We start from the raw sequence: 21,955 nt of genomic DNA, 5'->3' as shown, positions 1-21,955 counted from the left end.
CAGAAGGACAGGCTCCCTCCCTCGCTGGGCGCTCTGTCCTGTCCTCATTCTGAGTGCTGTCCTTTTGCCCCATGCCCCTGGGCAGACCCCTCTCCTTCACTCCCCCCTCCCTCTCACTCTCTAACCATGTGCCCCACTGCCGCCCCCTCTCTTCACTCTCTCTCTCTCTCCTCTGAATGACCATCACATGCCGACTTATGGCCGGCAAACTAATGAAAGGCAGACGGGTAAATCTCACGTCACCCCGTCACCCCCTTTCATGTAAGAAAAAAAGGATTTTTTTTATTTTCGTTGATGCAGCATTCAGTCTTTATTCCAGTAAAGAGCAGTAACAAAGCATGTGAAGCATACTCCGGATTCATTAGTGTAGGTCTGAAAAACAACCATTTCAGCCTGTATCTGTCTCAAGATACCCTCTACACTCTTAATGTAAATGGATTAGGCTTCTAATGAAAACAGGTGTGGGACCATTTGGCTGTTCTGTATCATAAGTAGGTTTATCTCTACCCTCCTGCTTTGAGGGTCCAGCGACGGCTTTGACTAACATCTACATGAGCTGTAGCCTAGCTGTGGGCCTTGCATGTGTGTGTGTGTGTGTGTATGTGTGTGTGAGAGTGTGTGTATGTGTGTGTGTGTGTGTGTGTGTGTGTGTGTGTGTGTGTGTGTCTGTGTGTGTGTGTTTATGTGTGTGTGTGTTTATGTGTGTGTGTGTGTGTGTGTGTGTAGCTGTGGGCCTTGCATGTACATTACTGGGGCCTGAACTCAGTGACCAAGCAGGATGGGTGAGTCATCGGCAAGGCGGAGGAGTCCAGTCAACTCTGAGAGGGCAGTGAGAATGCAGGCTGCGTGACACATATTGTGTGTGTGTGAGTGTGCATATGTGTGTGTGTGTGTGTGTGTGTGTGTGTGTGTGTGTGTGTGTGTGTGTGTGTGTGTGTGTGTCTGTGTCTGTGTCTGTGTCTGTGTCTGTGTCTGTGTGTGTGTGTGTGTGTGTGTGTGTGTGTGTGTGTGTGAAGATAATTGTGAGATTACAATAAATCACCCACAGATTATTTTTTATGCCTATACCTGTTTTCAGTCAACTTTAGCAGAGGTGCCAATAATTATGGAGGGTACTGTAATGTCCTCCTAAGTATCCTCCAAGTCTTCTGCACACACTGTCTTCTCGCATCTCAGGGGCTCATTTTGATGGGGGGATCTTCATAAAGCTCAGTGTGTAGATACAGTATACTGAGCCTGTGAAGGATGGGCACGCTCAGACACACAGACACACACACACACACACGCACACACACACACACACACACACACACACACACACACAGACACACACACACACAGACACACACACACACACACACACACACACGAACACACACAACACACACACACACGCACACACACACACACAACACACACACACACACACACACACACACACCTGGTGTGCAGGGACTGTGGCAGCTGCCTGTCTGTTCTGGAGTGGAGTGGGAGTGGGTGAGATGAAGGAGAGGCAGGAGTGTTGGAGTTTTATTTTTGGAGGGGGTGGTAGTGTGTGTGTGTGTGGGGGGGGGGGGGGGGGCATCAGCTGTGGAGGCTAGGACTACACTAGGGAAGAGAAAGATTTATGTAAGCGCAGGTTTATATAAGCACAAATTATGTTTTTGTTCCCTTTCCAATCACAACTCCTCATTCCATTCCAGTGTTTTTGTGTGGGAGTTGGAGCTGTAACTTTTCTCCCCTCCTCTGCCCCCCAGTTACACACACGTACTCAGAGATGGGAAATTTCCCATAATCCCCCTGTAGGCTGGCAGTGTGCAGTGCTTATATGGGTGTTACCTTGAAAGCAGCCACAGTAAGCCATCTCCTCCTGAGCTCACTGATGCCTCAGCTGTCTAATCCTCCCAGGAGATACGCTGTTCTACGCACACACACACACACACACACACACACACCTATACACACACTTACACAAATACACACACATCAATACACACAGACACCCCCCTACACACACACACCTAACCACACACTCACATATACACCTACTGTATACACATACATACACAAAAACAAACACACCAATACACACACACCAATACACACACACATATACATACACATGCACACAAGCATGCACACACACACACACACACCTATACACACACTTACACAAATACACACACACCAATACACACAGACACCCCCCCACACACACACACCTAACCACACACTCACATACACACCTACTGTATACACATACATACACAAAAACAAACACACCAATACACACACACCAATACACACACATATACATACACATGCACACAAGCATGCACACACACACACACACACACATTAATTATAACTCAACTTTTGTTTCCAGGTGTGCATCTCGCTATTATGTGCGTTTCCTTCCATCTCAGTCCTTTTATGTGACTGTCACTCTTCCTCTCTCCCTCTCTCCCTCTCTTCCTCTCTCCCTCTCTCCCTCTCTCCCTCTCTTCCTCCACAGCAGACTTCCTCCTGGCAGCCTACTCTCCTGGGAGGTGTCACAGCAGAGACAAATCATGTCAATCCTCACACAACACAACCGCAGACGGAAGCAAATCTATTTTGATGTTTTTTTTTTTCTGAGAGAATCTGTAATTGGAGAGGGAAATGTGAATGTCTTGGGTTGGGAGAAGTTTTGTATGAGTGAGTGTGTGTATGTGTGTGTGTGTGTGTGTGTGTGAGAGAGAGAGAGAGAGAGTGTGTGAGAGTTTGTTTTGTTAGTGAGTGTGTGCATGTATTCATATGTTACGCATGTGTGTGTATAATGAGTGTGTGCATGTGTTTTTGAGAGCAAGAGAGAGAGAGAGAGAGAGAGAGAGATAGAGAGAGAGAGTGAGAGTGAAACTGTGTTTACATGTGTTCCTGTCAGAACCCGTCTGACATGAATAAATATGTCACACACCTTGTAAATGCATTCAACTGGGATCCCCCTACACAGCTCTCACCCCCACAACCCCCAGTCTAGAGACTAGACACTCCCTCATCTCACCTCCCCCACCCCCAGTCTAGAGACTAGACACTCCCCATCTCCTCCTTTTCGGCCATATTTCACCTTAAAACCGTACGCAAGAAGCACCAACTCTCCAGGTCTCCTTGCTCAGCGTATCATCACAAAACACAACGGCGGAATGGATATGATAGGAGCTGGACCATTTCTCTGGGCCACGCTGCATTCCCTGTGCTGTCCCCTCGGAATAAGTGTACGTGTCCTGACCATAAATATGGATGCTGTGTGTGTGTGTGTGTGTGTGTGAGTGTGTGTGTGTGTGTACACTTGTTTGGCCGGGATATGCATGCTTCGCTTGGGGACCTGCGCGCTCTTTATTAGTGCAGTGCAGACGCGGCCGAGTCAACACGCTCAACTCTCAGTTGTCATGGTGATGGAGACTTTGTAGTACTTGGAGTGCACCTCCATGAGAGAGAGCGAGAGAGAGAGAGAGAGAGAGAGAGAGAGAGAGAGAGAGAGAGAGAGAGAGAGAGAACAAGCCTACAGTATTATGCATTCTTCTGGCGGGGGTTTTTGAGTATTAATGGCCATAAATATTTATTTGACTTGGGATCCAATCATTAGGGTTCCGAAATGGCAAGGAATCAGAGAATAGCATAGCCTGAGATGGAGTAATATGAAGCCAATCGAATTTGTGTGCTGTGAGAGCAAACTTCTGTTATGTTTTGTGTGTGTGTGTGTATGTGTGTGTGTGTGTGTGTGTGTGTGTATATTTGGGGGTTTATTGTCATTGTGTGTTTGTGATTTTTTATAAATGTGAATGTGTCTGTATGTCTGTGTAAGATTATTTTATCTTATCTGTGTGTGTGTGAGAGAGAGTGTGTGTGTGTGTGTGTGTGTGTGTGTGTGTGTGTGTGTGTGTATGTCTCTGCTCTGATCCACAGGTCAGCTCCGTAATAACCCCTTGTCACATCTCATTTATGTCATTATGTCATTATTTCATCCACGCCGTGATGTCAATGCTGAGGTGCCTGCATCTCTGTGGCCCTCCCCTCTCACAATACCTCAGACATTCTCTCTTTCTCTTTCTCTCTCTCTTTTCTTGTAGCATTTGCTATCTTTTCACCTCCACTGGTCTGTTTTTAGCCCCAGTGTAAATAAAAAAGAGAGGCGGACGTGTTAGCATTCCTCTATCAGCGTCTTCTGAGCACTCACTCCAAATGTCAGGCCCAAGAGCAGAAGCAGGCAAAGCTTTGTATATTTTATGTGTGAGGCACTTAAGTTAAAGTGGTTTTACCCTGCCTCCTCTCCCTCACTTTCTCTCATCCGACTCCTGCCTCCCTCACCCTCTCTCATTTTCTTCTTCTCTCTATCCTCTCCTTCTTCCTCCCTTTCTCACTCGTTCTCTGCCTGTTTTTCTTCTGCGCCTCTTTGTCTTCTGTCCTCCCCCAGTTCCAGTTAAATGCATTTCATTATTGCACTGGGAAGTGTGGAAAAGAAGCTCGCTCTCTCCCACTCTCTCTCCCTCCCTCTCTCTCTCCCTCCCTCCCTCTCTCCAGCTCTCTCTGGCCTCCGCTGTAGAATAGATTAAATCATAAGCTCTGCCTTTTGAATTCAATGATGGTGGAGGGGGTAAGAAAGCAAGAGAGAAACATATTCTTCTCCGACTCTTGGAGAGAAGAGGGATTAAAAAAGTGCTTATTTCATTTGCATTCTTCATCACTCTATGTGGCCTCTCGGTGAAAGTGACCCCCCCTCTTTCTTCCCCTCTACTGCAGCCGTTCGTTTCACGTTCCATCTTCTCATAATTGCTATTTTAAATGGCTTTGATAATCTGTTACTGCCTGGAATTAAATAGCCATTAGTCTGACTTCAGTAGGGCAGGTTTCCGTTGGCTGTCTCTCTCTCTCTCTCTCGTTGTGCACAGGGGAACTAAGATGTTTGATTCGAAAGGTTTTTCTCCTCTGGAGAGCATTCAGCTGTCAGCGCAAATTTGCAATTATTCCAAAAATTATCTGCCGTTATTATTTTGTTTTTTCGAAAAGAGAAGAATAAGTCTGTGCCTCAGCATATAATTCCCTGTGTTCCTGCCGACTCTGGTGCGCTAATTGAAAATAAGTGCTACTTATCATGGGCGCTCACCTATGTGGGTGGTAAACACTTGGGCGCATACTGAGCGCCTCTTCTCTCCCTGGCTGATTTCGCCTCCTCTGGCACAAGCATGTGTGAGCCATTGTCTGAGTGGTGCTGATGGTGGTGGTGATGGTGGTGCTGGTGAAGGAAGAGGAGAAGGGGGGACGGGCCTAAATTTGTTCCAGTTTCCCGCGTGTGCATTCTGTCACATCTCTGCTCCGCGAGTGGAAACTGCTTCAATAATTAAGCAGCTCTCCCCCCTCCGGCACTAGCGTCTGTGGCGTTTGCGGTAATTAACAATGTGCTTTCTGCAGGGTAAACAGTTTAATAAGAGGAAGGAAACCCAGAGATGCAAGGTGTGAGGTGAGCAAAGACCTCAAAACCACACCCTCTGCTTGTTAAAAGCTGAAAGGGAGAGAGGGAATGAGGGAGAAAGAGGGAGAGAGCAGGAGAAAGAGGGCAAGAGAAGACGAGAGAGGGAGAAAGCTGACAGGCATTTTAACAAGGTAATCTTTGCTTAGATCTCATGTTAACATTTCCTTAGCCAGACGTCTCAACTGCAGCAGGGAATCCAAGCTGTCAGGATAGTCCCTGAGGAAATGGCATCAAAGACATTAGTTTTGAGATCTGAAGCTGTTATTGGGAGGAATGAAGAGAAGTCCCTCAGGTCGAGAGCAGTAACACAGTTTAACTTAACTCTGGAGCTGTACATTTCACAACACAACCACTCTCTCTCTCTGGTAAAACAAAAGATACTCCCAGGCATCCATGACTCACTGTGTCATAATGACCTTGCATAATCACATTTCAGAGCTTTAATATTCACATTATAGAGCGCACATTTATGTTGTGCTTATGAAGAAAAATCCAAACACATGGTTTGTTTGTTAGAGCCAGTAAATGAGCTAGCTACATCATTCTGCATGAACTCCCTCTCAGTGCTGTGTGACCTTTCTGCCTGTCTGTATTGCCTCTATCAGTTCTGACCGTAAGGGCCCACAAACTAGTCCATGAGGTACTCCACATCATAACAATAGTGACTTGTGAGTATGATCCTACCTTGCCTTGGAAACATACGCCCTATTTCTACATTTCACAATAGCCACTAGAAAAAGTAGCTTGTGCTTATTTGGGGATTTCATTTTGGCAGCATGCATGACTAACATTTTTTGGGCAATCCCCTAAAAGGTGTTTGTTATTGTAACGCGTCATTGAGGCTCTAGTCCTCCTACATGTCCAGACAGGTAAGTATACAGCCCAGCCGAATGGATCAGAGCATTCCAAGAAGAACAGAGAGACGGGATGACTGTGAACATGCTTCTGTCTTTTGTCTGCTTTTTTCACCAGCTTCCTTGCTATCCATACCGACACATTTTGTGTAGACAATGTTTTCTGTGGGAAATCTCCTCAGAGCGTGCAGTAACCCTGTCTTTGTTTGCAGTGTTGTCTCTGTCTGTTTGATCTAGCTCGGCTGTCACATTACAGCACCAAAGCGACGTGAAGACACAAAGGGCCTGTAGAATTCAGAATGTTTGCGCTCCCATCCTCCGCCCGCAGTAATTCAGACAGAGGAGGAGGCCTGGGATTCGCATTGACGTCCACGACCGCTGGCAGGTGCTGGAGCAATCCCCGGAGGAGCACGCCGGGGCTGAGTGAAGTTCAGGTAGCGGTAATGAAAAACGCTCGATCGCCCAGCTCCACTGACAGCTGAGCCCTCCAGCAAGCGCATACACTGGGCACCACATGCAGCCAGTGGGGAGGCAGTTGCTAAGGAAGTGCTGGTTTCCATGCAGACACTGGCAGGATAGCATCCTCCAAAAAAGGGGAAACAAGAAAAAATCTATTGCTTGAGCAACATGTGAAGGATATTTCACACATAGCCTACATACAGTTAGCTAGAGCAGCTAGTGAGTAGAAGAAGAGTGTGGGTGATTAAGGTCATTGAAAAGAAATTTCTTTTTGCAATGGAGAACCCACTGGGCGTAATCCAAAACAAACTCTGTGGACATCATTACAAGGTCCACTAACAGTTGGTCTGTTGTAGTGGTATGTCTGGGGCTCAAAGAAGTGAGACAGCAGTGAGAATTATGGTCATTTTGGGTCCTGCAGATGCTATGTGAACGGGTTTTTGCATCAGCCTAACCGTGGACAAATTTAGCCGGGTGAGAGAGAGAGAGCACAATAGTTGTGGTGTCTTCACCACATCATTCAAAGCAAAGAATTTCCATCAGAGTTCATGAAAAAAGACTGATGAGCCCTACACAGAATAATCTCCAATGAACCCAGGCCAGCGAAATGAAGCCTTTATCTCTCTCCTATTCAATTCCAGCAACCCTCCACACACGCCACAAACACACACAATCAATCAGAGCACTCACATGTCCAATTTCATCACTGCCGAGCCTGGCATTTGGAAATAGCAGCACCCTTGTGGCTTGGAGAGAGGACCCTGTGCAGTGGCTCGTGCTTGTATAGAGCCTGCAGCATTTCCAAACACACTCTCATTCACCTTTAATACACGGGCTCTTCTGTCAGTGCTTCACAAACATACATTATGCATTCCTCATGGTACATTATTACATTTAACCGCTCTGATGAAATACTGAAAAATGTGCCGTGCGCTGAAGTGGTGTCCTGGTGTGCAAATTTAATTGAACGGCAGACGTATGACTGTGGAGAGCCGGCTGGTGCTGGGAGAGAGAATAGGAAAAAAAACCCAGAAAGATTCAAATGAAATGGAAGCAGAGGGACAAATGTGTCCTCGACAGAGAAATGGATGGCTCCCTGGTAGTGAATCAAATTAGGGGCAGTGTGGTGGGGAAGCAGTGGATGGAGAGGTGCGGTTCCCCTGCCCTAGTTTCTCCTCTCCCAGCTCACCAGCGCGTCCTCATGGGGGCTGTGGAGGTACATGGTGGGTTTCTGCCACGCTTGGCTTGGCCTGCTCCAGAGACGGAGACCGGGAAGGCACAGCGCAGCGCAGCTTGCCCCCGCAGGAGCATGGGGGGAGGGGGCACGAAGCATCAGCGGGCCTCAATGTGAATATGTGTGACACTGCTCATTCTCTCTTTCACCCCCTGCACCCCCCCCCCCCCCCCCACACACACACACACACACACACACACACCACCCTCTGCTCATTCCCGCACTCTCCCCTGCCATCCCCCATCCTCCTTCTCTCCACTCTCTCTATCCTCCCTTCACTTTCTCCATCCTCTCAGGCTTGACCCCCCCCCCCCCTCCGCCCCCGACGCTGTGGGGGTGCGGCCCTTCATCCACTGTGAGTGTCGTGACAGCGGGCTTTGCTCTAGCAGATGCCACTGTTCTCAGTATTGTCTGGTGAGACTGGACAGACAGACCTGACTTGATTACTTTGTTTGAGTGGAGACGTTTGCTGCTGTGTCAGGCGGTGGAAAATCACAGGAAAAAGGAACTTTCTCCAAAAATATGTTAAACTGAAATTTACTAACTTTAGATCCCCACCCTTGGCAGAGACGCTGCCTGAGCCAAGTTTATTTCATACGCATACTGTATATGGGAAAGACAAAAATAAAAACCTGCTGCTGGCTTTCCGATCATCAAATAAATCTGCCGTCTTCTGTCTCCCCACAAATACATGCGAGAGAGACTTCTCATCCATCTCCCCGCACTGATCTGTGTGCTCAGAGAACAGTCTACAAAACATGCAGTGTCTCTGCAGGCTAATCAATACTGTACGGTTCTTTATGGGCAAATCACTACAGTACGGTTCTCTATACAGGCTAATCCCTAGAGTACAGATCTCTATAGGCAAATAACTACAATACGGTCCTTTACTGGCAAATCACTACAATTCGGGTTCTCTACATAATCACTACAGTAGCCTACTGTTCTCTACAGGCGAATCATTACAGTACTGTTCTCTACAGGCTCACCACTACATTTCGGTTCTCTACATAATCACTACAGTAGGCTACTGTTCTCTACAGGCTAATCACTACATTTCGGTTCTCTACATAATCACTACAGTAGCCTACTCTTCTCTACAGGCTAATCACTACATTTCGGTTCTCTACATAATCACTACAGTAGGCTACTGTTCTCTATAGGCTAATCACTACAGTACTGTTCTCTACAGGCGAATCACTACAGTACTGTTCTCTACAGGCTAATCACTACATTTCAGTTCTCTACATAATCACTACAGTAGCCTGTTCTCTAGGGGCAAATCACTACATTTCGGTTCTCTACAGGCAAATCACTACATTTCGGTTCTCTACAGGCTAATCACTACAGTACTGTTCTCTACAGGCTAATCACTACAGTATGGTTCCTCTGCATCCTCTCCACCCCAAGTATCCTTATCAGATCTCATAACATGAGCCCCAGCAAGCATGTGCTCCATGTCTCTAAAGGACCCTTCAGAGTCTTCTCCCTCAATTAACATTGATCTGCCAATCTGCACACTCGCACTCTGTGTTTGGGCTCTATGTGAGCTCTAACATGAGCTATTTTGGGATTATCATTTGCAGCCAGAATATAAAAACCAAATCAAGTCAACAAGTCTTACCCAGAGTCAATAGACACTATCTGACAGTGACTACAATATAAAGATTACATGATGTTAGTGTTGCTGATACAGTGTCAACAGCTAAGGGTTTGTTTTTCTTTGCACCTTGTTCACCTTGCCATGAGTATTTCATAGCTCCTCCTTCTCGCTGTCTTTCTTGCTCTGTCCCTAACTTCCATACATGGAGAGAAACAGTTTTATTCTCTGCTCTCCTCTCATGAAGACATAAACATACATAGCTCTCACTGGTTGCTAAGCTACACACAAACAAAATGCTCTAGAACAAAAGGAGACATTTCAAATAAGGAAGACACTCTCCTTTGCCATGACCTTCCATTACCACTTCTGTGTGTGCGTGTGTGTGTGTGTGTGTGCGTGTGTGCGTGTGTGTGTGCGCGTCTTTGCGTGCGTTGTGGGTAACACAGACCATGTGTGTACGTGTGCAAAGGATTTATTCGCACAGTGAGTCCAAATGTTCTGGCCTGTCCCCATTACATGCATACACACTCCCGGTGCGGTGCTCCAGCCTGATAAGTGTGCTCTCACCCCAGCCAGCCTTCCCCCGTACGGTGATTAGCTGCCCGGGTAGGGCGCACGTCTCAGGAGGGAGTGGGGCCCTGGAGGCTACTGTGTCGGGCAGCGGCAGTGGAGTGGAGCGCAGGGAGCTTGTCCCGTGGGTGCAGCCTGATGCCCCCTGACAGAATGAGGCTGCCTGAAGAGAAGGCTAAGATGGACACAGAGAGAGGAGGAGGAGGAGGGGGGGTGGGGGGTGTTCAACATTGGGGAGTGACAATAGAGTGAGTTTGAGTGTGTGTGTTTGTGTGTGTGTGTGTTTGTCCACACATGCTGTGATGATGCGTGTTGACAAAATGTGAATGAGAGCAGTGTCCTGGGATCTATGCGTGTGTGTGTGTGTGTGTGTGTGTGTGTGTGTGTGTGTGTCTGTGTGTGTGTGTGTGTGTGTGTAGGTGTGTGTGTGTGTGTGTGTGTGTGTGTGTGATTGTGTGAGGTTGACAGTGACATTAGTGTGCTCACAGTAGCATGGAAGTAAAAGCTTTGCTGTGCTTTCCAGTCTGGGGGGCAAAGTGTGTGTGTGTGTGTGTGTGTGTGTGTGTGTGTGTGTGTGTGTGTGTGTGTGTGTGTGTGTGTGTGTGTGTGTGTGTGTGTGTGTGTGTGTGTGAGGGAGAGAGAGAAACAGAGCAGGGTGTGTGTGTGGGAGGGGGTGCATAAACATGAGTATCTCTAAAAGGAGTCTTTACAACCCAGCCTGTCAGTGTGTCTGATGAAGCCCGAGTATATTAGTGATGATCCCAAATACTGTCTTCATTAGGAAACAAAACAAATGTCTACCAGACAGTGAAAAATCTCTGCGAGGCACACAGATGATGTTGTGAGGGTCTGTTTTGAGTGTCTTACACAGATCGTCGAGATAAACATGCAGTTTGGGGACTCTCTTAGTGAAGTCTTTCAATCATGTCCTTCAAACACACACATGCCCCCTTCAGTCACAGCGCTTGCTCAATGGCTCATTCATCAAGAACCAAATGGAGCACAAACGGAAGGCCTTTAACAGCGTCTTTTGTCTGGGGCTAATAAATGACCATGAGATTTGTGTCATCCCATTGTGTCTCTGTTAACACAGAGCAACTACAAGCAAAGCTGGTTTCAGAGGGTTGAGACACAGGGAGAGTGAGTCCAGAGTCTAACACCCTTGGTCTGAGAGAAGGTTTTATGGTGACCAGTGAAGAGAGAGAGAGAGAGAGAGGGCCCAGGCTCCTGTGTTTTCTTAAGAGAGAGGGAGGAGGGACACTCCCCTTCCCCCCATCTTCCCACTGAAATCACGTTCTCTACAGCCCCTAGCAGCTCCCTGACTAGGCTTGAGGGCTCCCATTTCAATAACACGCAGACAGCACATGCCAAATCTCCTACACATGTGTCTACACAACACACCAACACGTGTCTCTCCTCTCAATGACCACAGGCAGCTGTGCTCTACTAGATACTGTTACAGTCAGTTGTTAACCAGCAAATACTTAGCTAATAATGCTGTGACATTACAGAAACATTGTATATTGTTAAGAAGAGACTGATGCTTACAAATAGAATACGTGTGTGTGTGTGTGTGTGTGAGAGAGAGAGAGAGAGAGAGAGAGAGAGAGAGAGAGAGAGAGAGATTAATCTCGAAATCCTGTCCAAATATCATATCATGAACTCTCTCACAGACTCACACTCATTGAACTATCAATCAAGACGCGCGTATATCCCCAAGACGCTACCCACATAAATCTGCGATTCATCTTAAAATTAAAGAGGGGCGGTGTGGGTATAGCACGTATGCCACAGGGAATGTCAGTGTCATGACCTGTGAGTGAGGGGAAGAAAGATCGTTTAGGCTGTCTTATCTATCTCGCCATCTGTGGTGGTTTCAGTGACATGCGGGGCGCAGCGGAAAGCAAACACTTTTGCCACAACGCACAGTCCCCTCCCACTTGTAAAACAACACTTTAATTTATTTTAGGGAGGAGTCGATTAGAATATGTGATTGGTTGGAAGTTACTCATCTGTCAAACAAAAAACATTGCGATATAACAACTGTTTATCTGTATATTATTTACAACTTGAACGGAAGAAATGTCGGCTCGGTATTCGAGCAAATAAGTTAACAGTAGGCGTAAACCTCGGTGCCGAGTGCCCGCCCTTGTAGGCTGATCACTGTGGATGCTCATACGGTCCTCAGCGTGAAGCGAGTTCCCAAAGAAAACTGTTGGCATACCATTCCGGCACTGAGAAGGCATGACCAAACTGGGAGTACGGTTCTAGGGACACGGGAATTTATAGACTGCGGTGTTTGTTTTGAATTATCCCGAGAAGTTTATCAGTCGGTTCAGTAGGCTATACAACAATCAAAAAATATTATTGCTTGATACCGTTATAGCTACAGGAGCGCAACGTAGGCAAGACAAACATCTCGAGTCTAAGGCGCGTTTGAGGTAAGTTTTACAAACAAGTTACTTTTATTGTTTTGAAACGGACTGTAACTTCTTGTATTCAAATGTATGCCATGATACTACTTTCCAGTCGATAGGCTTTGTAACGATGTTGTAATGATAATATGAGCTTGTGTTGTATGCGATCTCAGAGCGCAGCAGTCGCAGGGGCTGTTGAGGGGATTTTGCAGCTGATTGGTATTCGTAGATAGCGGTAATTTAATTAGATGTCATGCCAACCATTCATTGTTATTCTGAGGGGGTTTACTGTTAGTGCTTCTTTTAGCAGCCTGGAGGAACACAAAGTGTAATTCTGATGTAGGCAGGATACTTTGGTAATGGATATTGCTTGGTGTTAAACACAATGTAGCTCAAGTATTCTTAATATCGCGTTTTCCATTTTATATGTTTGTGTGTACCACATTTCCAGCAGGCGTTCTGGTTTTTCTAGTCCGTTTACAGAGGGGGTTCTTTGTTCTTTTTGGTTTCCACTTCATGTATTTGTAAAACACATTGACTCTGCTGTGGCACCCGCGATAAGGATACTGTTAGAATATTATGGCAGTTCACGATAGTAGCCTAAAAACCGAATTGCAGTTAAGGTTCAAAAAGCATTGGGTATATAGTTGTGAAGTATTGCCCATCTAAACTTCTTTAAATTGTGCTTTATAAATCGTGAAAGTAAATTAAGGTTGATGTGGTTGCCTCAAGTAGCCCACAGAACGGGCTTCTTCTTGGAAAATGTCATGTTTCGTTTGTGATCTTAAAGCGTAACTGGTGTGCCGTCAAGCTGGCGGCTTTCCCACGGGGAGTGACAGCACTCATCGTCGGCCCATGGAGGTCCCTTCATAGCGGGAATTGTCCCCCAAGACACGCGGGGTCGGCAGATGGTTGTCTCTTTTGGCGGCACCTTTGCTGTAGGGCAGGAGTCCACTGTCAGTGTGAATCAATCAAGAGGAAAGAGAGACGACTCTTCGTCCTGATATAAAAAATATATATAGTTTTGCACTGCGTGTTAGAGAGAATGCTACTCTCACGGCGAATACTCTATACTCTGTAGTCTTAAAAGTAGCTGGTTTTGGCAATTTGTCTTGTTTTTATTCCAAGAACGTCATTTGTTTCCTATTAACTCCATTCTTATATAATGTGCTCTATAAATATATGCGCGCACAAAGCTTTTGTAAACATTTAGCAATCATTTATATGAAGCACTTTTAAGCCTACAACAGCCCATCCGAAAAGGTCCAGCAGATATATGTCTTTTTAGGAAAAATAAAGGCTTGCAGAAGCCTGTATTAAAGACCTGTATCTGTGGCATATGGGTTGGGAGTGCCTGTGGTGCACTTGCTCAGCAGAGTAGTGTAGAGAGTGGAGGCCCTGAAGAAGGAAATCAGGTTTCAATTAGCCCGGCACTTGTGCATGAACATACTGGCTCAGAGGGATCCATTAAAGTGGCGCTGCTGTGAGCAGAGGTGAGCCGTGGCGGGTGTGTGTGTGCGCGTCCGTGTGCTTCAGCTTGAAGTCATGGCTGCTGTCAGCCCTCAGGTGAGTTTGAGGAGACCTGGCGGCCAGGTCGTGCTGCTTTGCGGGGAGCTGAGGAGACCTGCGTCTTTTCCACCCAGCAGTGCTGCTGACCTTAGGTAATCCCCGACATATGCTCTCGCCATGACCTCTGGTTGTTGATGTAGCCTTGTGGCTGATGTCGGGTTTTGCCTGTACACGTTTTGTAGGGATGTTGAGGGCATTATGGGTAATTTCCTTCTCCCAGTGGTTGAGACGTTTTTTTTGCATCTTAAGCCCAGGAGGTCTGAGCAATGTGGAGACGGGTGTGCAGTGCCGTTGCCGTGCCAATAAGAATGACTAAAGTTCTGGAAGAGCTGCCCAGAGCTGTGTTTTCCTAACATTTCTAGCATGGGAGATGGGAAGTAATTATGCTTCCCTGCAACAATAGTTATGTCTGCAGGGAGAAAAAAGAGCAAACTGCACATTCGTTCAAAAAGAGACATCCAGGCAGCATCACTGAAGGATTATGGTTCATTTTTCATGGACCGGTAGATTGCAGCTAGGAGCTCTGTGACTGTAAGGATTTTTAAGATGAATGTGCAAAGTGGAGAGCTCAGTAATACTATATTGCAATGAGAAATAAATGGTGCTCAGAAGGAAAATAACAGGCTCTCCTCTAAAGCTCATCTTTCCTAGTGAAACAATCTGAGGCCTCTTTTCACTAAAGCTTTATTACATTGGTAAACCCTGTGATGTTCTCCATCCATAAGTCCTGGACACTGACTAAACTATGGACTCCACGAAGTAAACGTTCACTTGGAGCCTTTGTCCCATGGCACTGACATAACCCTGTTATGAACATCTCATTATGGACGCTATATCTCACAACTGCCACTATGCACATTCCTAATACTATCTCTTATTCTCATGACAGATGATAAAATGGCAAAAAAAAGAAAATAGCATTTTCCATATCTATGACTTGGTTATGTCGGTGGTGATGGAGGTTCCAATGAAAATGTCACCTAGTCTTAACATATTATCTATTAACATTAGCAATGGCAGTGGATGCTGAAACAATGGTATGAACGGCATTTGATGAAACTGCTATTGAGTGAAGTTGCTTTTTTAAAAACATTGCCAATTCAGCAGATTCTGAAAAAATACAGCTGTGAGGTTACTTAGATAGATAGATAGATAGATAGATAGATAGATAGATACTTTATTGATCCCCAAGGGGAAATTCAAGAATGCTTAGGTGCGCATAATAATTATTTGACAGTATTTTATTGTGTGTTCAATGTTAACTATTGGAATGACCTCACACTAACAGTCCTGGCTAGACTACAACATGCATTTCCGTAGAAGGGACTCTGTGACAGTAGGACTTGAACCTCTGGTTTCACAGTTTACACACTGTCCTTTTAATGGGCCGTCAGGACATTTAGTTCCTTCTGATATACTGTTGTCTTTATTTCCTGTTCACGGAGGCTGGTCAGATATGATTTTTGTCCACATTTCATTGTTGCTATAGGATCCAGTTTAACAGCACCCAGTATCATTGCTCCTAGTCAAATCAGTGTTTAGTTTGATAGAGCTCTCAATAGCTCCTAGTCCAATCAGTGTTTAGTTTGATAGAGCTCTCAATAACTCTCCAGCCCATCAGGGTCTACCTGTGGTGGTTATCGGTCTTTACTGTGTGGCACTGATTCAGGGTGCTGCTGGTGCTACGCTGGCGTTTCTCTGGCGAGAGAGATGAGACAGTGGCATTGTGGTGCCCGGGCAGGCGTGGAATCGGTCATTAAAGGGCTGTACCCCTCTAAATTAATCTGCGGTTCTGCTCGGCGGGGCGCCAGTGTTGGAAGCGGCGGCTCCGTCTGCCCCTCCGCAACGCTAATGTCCGCTGACACGCCTGCAGATGAGCTGCTCGTCGGGCCTCGTTTGGTCCACCGCTGCGGTTTTCGCTCGCCTAATCAGCCCAGGTGATTCCGTTTTTCGTTCTCTGCCTCGTGCTCTCTGCACTTCTTCCTCCTCCACCTCTTCTTCCTCCTCCTCTTCTTCCTCCTCCTGCCTGCACTCTCCCATTCCTCCTGCCGCGCACGTCCTGTATCGACAGATTTTTACAGAGCTAGCAGAAAACGAGGCCGGGTCATCACTTGTTTCCCAGTGGCGCACGTCAGGTCCGGCATGCACCAGTGCCGATGGTCCGCGGAGAGCTTGGAAGCTAAATAGAGTATCTGCCGGCTCCATGAGAAAATTGCTTTTTTCGATTGCCGGAGGACCCTCCATTAGCTGCGCATGGCATAAGGTGCTTGCCTGTAATGGATGGGGTGCACATTTTACTGCAGAGATGTATGCGAGGACGAAACTTCCATGATTAATACTGGTGAGGATGATTTGTTCGGTCCACTGGGGCCCTACTCTATGAGCAGAGATAGTTATCAAAGCCCACAAATGTCCTTGTTCACTTTAAACCAGTCGGATGCACATGTATGCTCACACTCCTGCAGGTACAAAAAACACCTGCATGAACGCACAGACAAACCCAGACGCACAATAATCTCAGTCACAGCCAGCTGCGGACTGGACAGGAGCCTAAACTGAGGGTCCCTTTAGTCCTCTCCAGACAAGGAAGTCCCAGCACCACAGCTGCTGACGAGTGCTCTTTATCGGGAGGAAACAGACTGTTTGTTTGTGCTTGGCCCAAGGATTCTTGGTGCTTATCTGTCCTTTGGTTGGTTTCCCCTCCATAATGCATGTGTTGGACTCGTAATGAGTTAAAAAGTGAGCGTTTGACAAGCTGGACCTGGCAGATAGGAGAGGCACTGACTGAGGAGCGCCTAGTTGGCCAGCGCGCTCTTGAAGAGGTGTCTGGCAGGTCTAAGGTGAGCCAGATGCTTCCCTCGCAGATAGCACCGTGTCACACTCGTCCTCAAGCTGGGATTTGTCCCTTATAATGGCACAGGCACTATGCTGATTGAGGATGAGCTGCTGAGCAAGCAAGTACAGAGCAACATCAGAAGGAAGTTTTGGAGTTGGAAAAAGGTTTTGAAAAAAGGTTATCTGTTGGCTTTTCTTTGCTTACATTTTCTTAGTTGAAGTGCAGATAAGTTTTGGTATTTTTCATGTAATGTTCTTTCTTTTTCTCTCTTCCTTTCTCTCTCTCTCTCTCTCTCTCTCTCTCTCTCTCTGTCTCAAACACACACACACACACAAAGACACAAACAAACAAACATGTGTACACTCACACACATAGCAACTCATGGTGTAATTGACACTCAGCTTGCAGCTTAAAGGATTTATAGTCCATTCTCTGGGTCCTCACAACTGGACTTTCCCAATGAACTGTGCTTGTGTTCATAGTGGGGAGTGGAGCGGCAAACACAAATGAAGTCGCGTGACCGGTGATTGTTTTCGCTCACAGAGTTGCCTTTCACTGGAAATCCTGTCACGGGTGAAAACGGCCCTGCTATGAGCCCCGCTCTTTCCTCCATTTGTGGTTAACTGCCAGGCTTCCTGTTTTCCATAGACTCCGACTCGACTCGCGAGAGTTATCATTTGGGATCATAATTAAGAAAATGTTCCCGCGGGGTAGAAAAGTTCCATCGCTGAATGAAGCGGTGCAGCCGAGTTAAGGCCTAGGAAGTGTGTGTGCATTGATGTGCAGGAAGTGTGTGTGCATTGATGTACAGGCGTCCGCTTTTTGAAAAGACCCCTCAGTGTGGTGTCTCTGTCGCATACAGAACCATTTTGTTTGGTCGTTTTTTTTTTTTGTAGAGCTCCTCCTAATAAACACATTCACTGACCGGCGAAGCCTTTAGCCGGGCGCGGGGCAAAGTGCAGTCCTCTGTTTCTCACTCGGACAGTCTGGGGCTTGTTTTCATAGCTTGTCTCTCTCCGTGCAGTCAGCTGCTGGGTTGCTTCTCCTGACTCAGGCATATTTCATGGCTGAAATGGGAGTCCTCCAGCTTCTGGTCTTTCTCTTAGCCTCCGTGTTCTCCAGCAGAGATTTGTTCCCGAAATCCACCCCCTCCTACCCGACCACTTTGCCCCCTCCCTCTATTTTCTCCCTTGGCTTTGGCAGCGTGTCTGTGGTATGCTTCTGTGCATCAAGTTTCACATTGAGAGTGAAGGGGCCTGTCCACAATGAAACAGGCCTCCCTTTGTGCCTAAAAGATAGTTTGGCGGAGATAGTTCAGTCTATGGTTTTGTGTGCTCTCTCTTTATATATATATATATACGTGTGTGTCTTAATTCAAAACATTCAGTGATATCTTGCTGATGATGTGATTAAATTCACACACACAAACGTGTGCACGCATGTGCGCGCACACACACACACACACACACACACACACACACACACACACAAACACAATTTAGCCAACCAAATACAAAAATGGGCATAATTATTGCCTTGGGGTTGAACCAAACCAATTAGCCAAATATTAATTAAACTAAACTAAACACATGTTCAGGGCTTGTGGTGGCTGGTGCCTTATTAATTAAAGGCTTGTTTTGGTCAGGGATTATTATGGCTGGATGTCGGGCCATTATGCTGGAGGCTGCAGTTAGGGACAGTTTATAGACATGAAGCAGAAGTGGGACACTGAAGTGGCTATGACGTCGGTCCGCTGCTGCGGTGGTTTTCTGGAGACGTGGTTAAATAACAGTGTGCCCTTTTAGGAGCTGGATATAGGCGAGCATGTTTGGAGCTGTGCTCTTCACCGCTGGCTTCTCTCGTCTCTGGCCCTCCTCTGGGGTAGTTGCAGTAAATCAGGCGCACTGTCTGGAGGGCATGCGTAAAAAAAACACACAAATCGGCTGGAGAATACGCCGCAAACCCCACAAACGAGACGTCCTCGGTGTGCCACGTTGCGTGCTGAGAGATGTGTTGGAGTCGGTTAGTTTATCCGCGGAGGGTCGGCAGTTAGGCTGTTTATTTGCATTCTTGTGGGTCGGCAAATGATCTCATGAAAATGTAACCCACATTGATGCAAGCAGAAAGAATTCCCCTTTTTGATTTTGAAAGGAGGTGAATATGGTAAATTTGCACAGACAGAAATGGGTCATCACCATACCCCCCACCCTTACACTCACACACACAGTGTAATTATAGAGTAATTAGTTCTATACATATTTAGATAACATGCAAATCCAGTTGTCAGTGTTAATTGCTCCAGTGGGCTCCATTGTAAAACCTATTTAGCCCTCAGCCCCAGCACAGCCATCACAGCCACGATCCTGCAGCCCACTCAGCCCAATGAGCCCCCAGGTTAGCCCTCCTGCTCCTTCGCAGCTAAACTCAGCCCAATGAGCCCCCAGGTTAGCCCTCCTGCTCCTTCGCAGCTAAACTCAGCCCAATGAGCCCCCAGGTTAGCCCTCCTGCTCCTTCGCAGCTAAACTCAGCCCAATGAGCCCCCAGGTTAGCCCTCCTCCACGGCGTCTCCTCCGCCTCCATCACCGGCACCTCGCCAGGCTCCCCCCGTGTCTCCAGCGGGTCCCTGCTCTGCTGGTCCTAATTACGCTCTCTCCCCCCACGGGTGCCCGCACTCATCACGCTCTCTCCCAGCGGGTGCTCACACTCATCAGCAGTCCATTAGACACGGCGCCGCACCTGCCTGGCCCTGTAGCGCTCCGATGGCCGCCCAGGGACGCGCTCAGTGCTTTATTAAAAAAGCCTTGGTGGCTTAAGCAGGCACCTGTGAGAGCGAGCGGGCCGAACGCTCCCTTCCTGGCCAGGGACAGACGTGCGTGGCTCCTCCATCACCGACTCCGTCATCCCCTCAGGAGGTGGTGGTGGTGGTGGGGGGGGGGGGTTTGGAGTGGACCGTGCTCGTGCCGCAAACCTGCAGTGCTGCCGTTAAAAGGACATTTCGCTGCCTGCACTCTCATTCATTTGGAAGTTGCAGAAGTAGACAGTCTTATGCATGCTGGCCTTCAGGGCCAGTAGGATATGAAGGCAAATACCTTCCATGCAGTAGCCCGTAGTGTGTATAGTCTCCTCACAATGAATGATCTGAAAAACCCAGGATCTGCTTAAATGACAGTCTTCTCCGCAATAGCACATTGTTTACTTGTCTCTTCTAAACACTGAAGGTTCTGGAATAAAATGTGCTCTGTTTTCTGGTTAGCTAATGGCTGAGCTAAACCAGCACATGGACATACTCAGTACACAACACGTGTTTCTACTCAGCTCCTTTCTTGGGCATTTTATTCAATACTCAAAACATTCTGGAGCAGTCGCCTGCTGGGATCATCATCCACCATTTGGTTTCTACCTATTTGCTTCTCGGCCTATCCCCTGTGGATGTGCTACCTAGGAGACCCCCGCCATAATAGTGTGGGTGTTTAAAGCAGATTAAATCTCCATGTTGTAGATTTTTATTTTCACCCTTGAGGGGAGGGAATGATTAAAGGCCATGTCCAGAGAGTGCCTCATGATTTTTTAATACCACTTTATAAAACTTTCAAGCCAAACAGCGCTTGAAGTGTGTGTGGTGTGTGGTGGTGGTGGTTCTGTGAGGTGGGTGGTGTTCGAGGGTCATGTGTTAAGACATGCCTGTGGTAGTCGGAATGATGGAGGTGGGTAGGGGGGCAGTTCACCGGCAGCCACTGTGACCTCATAATAAGTCGCGGCGTGCAGGCGGAACGCTCCTCATCAAAGGGCCGCAGTCTTCCTCACATCTCGGCGAGGAGGAGGAGGAGGAGGAGGTGGAGGTGGCTCTTTAGGAGACGTGTGTGGCAGGCAGCCCGTGAAAAAAAGCTGAAGGTATTTCCTCTGAGCCACCGAGGGGATTCTCTGAGCTCCTTTATCATTACCTTACCCATTAAACGAGCAAATGGGAGAAATAGACCATGAAGTCTAATCTCCACTGGCCTTAATCTCTCTCTCTCTTTCTCTCTCTCTCTGTCTATCTCTCTCTCCTTCTCTTTTCATGTCTATCTCTCTCTCTCTCTCCTTTCTTCATCTCCATATCAGCCTCACTTGCGTTGTGAGCGTGCACTGTGCACTAAGCGTGAGGCTGGTAAAGCCATGTAAAAAAGCAAGAGGGCTGTGCAATAGGGAGCTTTCTTATGGTCGCTGACTCTCCACAAAAGGTGTGACGTCCTTCACTTGGTTTGACAGAAGTTGGGACAAGGTGTGGCAGGTGTCTGCGGCCATGCAGATACAGGGCAGCCGCGACGGGCAGACTGCGGAAACGACAGAGACAAGCAGTAAATCAAGCGTGTGCGATCTCGCTTTGGGCCAATAACAATCGTCAGGAAGTGATAACTTTGGACGGGTTCCCAAAGATTAGCCATGCGCTCCGCTGCCAGTACGCTTCCACGGCGGTTTGACCTAATTATATGCACCTGTTGGCGAGGCCGATGCGCAGAGAAACAGGGGCGCAACATTAGGAGGGCCGGCTGTTTGTCGTCAGAGGGGGGACCCCACGCTAGAGTGTGTGGAGATGCATTTTCATTACGTTTGTTTATTTAGCGGGCGATAGTCTCCAAAAACAATGCAAAACATTTGATGTGTGTGGTTTCCAAGGACTTGAATTTGTGAACTTGGTCATGTTAGAACCTTCCTCTACCAGCTGACCCCTATGATCACTGGTGATAGTGAAGTGGTTTAATAGACCTTTGGTTAAGGCAGGTAAAACGGCTAAGAGGCCAAGAGAATGTGTTAAGGGTCCAGAGCCTCCCAATTGTCCCTCTATTATGGAAGAGTTGCACCATCATCAACCTCTGATTCATTTCAAAATTTATAGTGACATATGAGCTAGTTGCTGTCTTGAG

At 47.2% G+C, this 21,955-nt stretch overlaps 1 protein-coding gene across 1 annotated transcript in view; it reads left to right on the top strand.

Annotated features, from left to right (window-relative positions):
- Positions 1–12,361: 12,361 nt before the first annotated feature.
- Positions 12,362–21,955, top strand: part of tspan18b (tetraspanin 18b) — a 39,819-nt gene continuing 30,225 nt past the window's right edge. The window contains exon 1 of the mRNA XM_042111266.1: positions 12,362–12,670. The gene's annotated coding sequence lies outside the window, so the exon portion shown is untranslated. The remainder of the gene's footprint in view (positions 12,671–21,955) is intronic.

This window comes from Alosa sapidissima, chromosome 11 (genome assembly GCF_018492685.1).
Source record: "Alosa sapidissima isolate fAloSap1 chromosome 11, fAloSap1.pri, whole genome shotgun sequence".
Classification (NCBI taxonomy): Eukaryota; Metazoa; Chordata; class Actinopteri; order Clupeiformes; family Clupeidae; genus Alosa; species Alosa sapidissima.
Note: the sequence above shows the minus strand (reverse complement) of the source record. Positions and strands in the feature narration are given on the sequence as shown.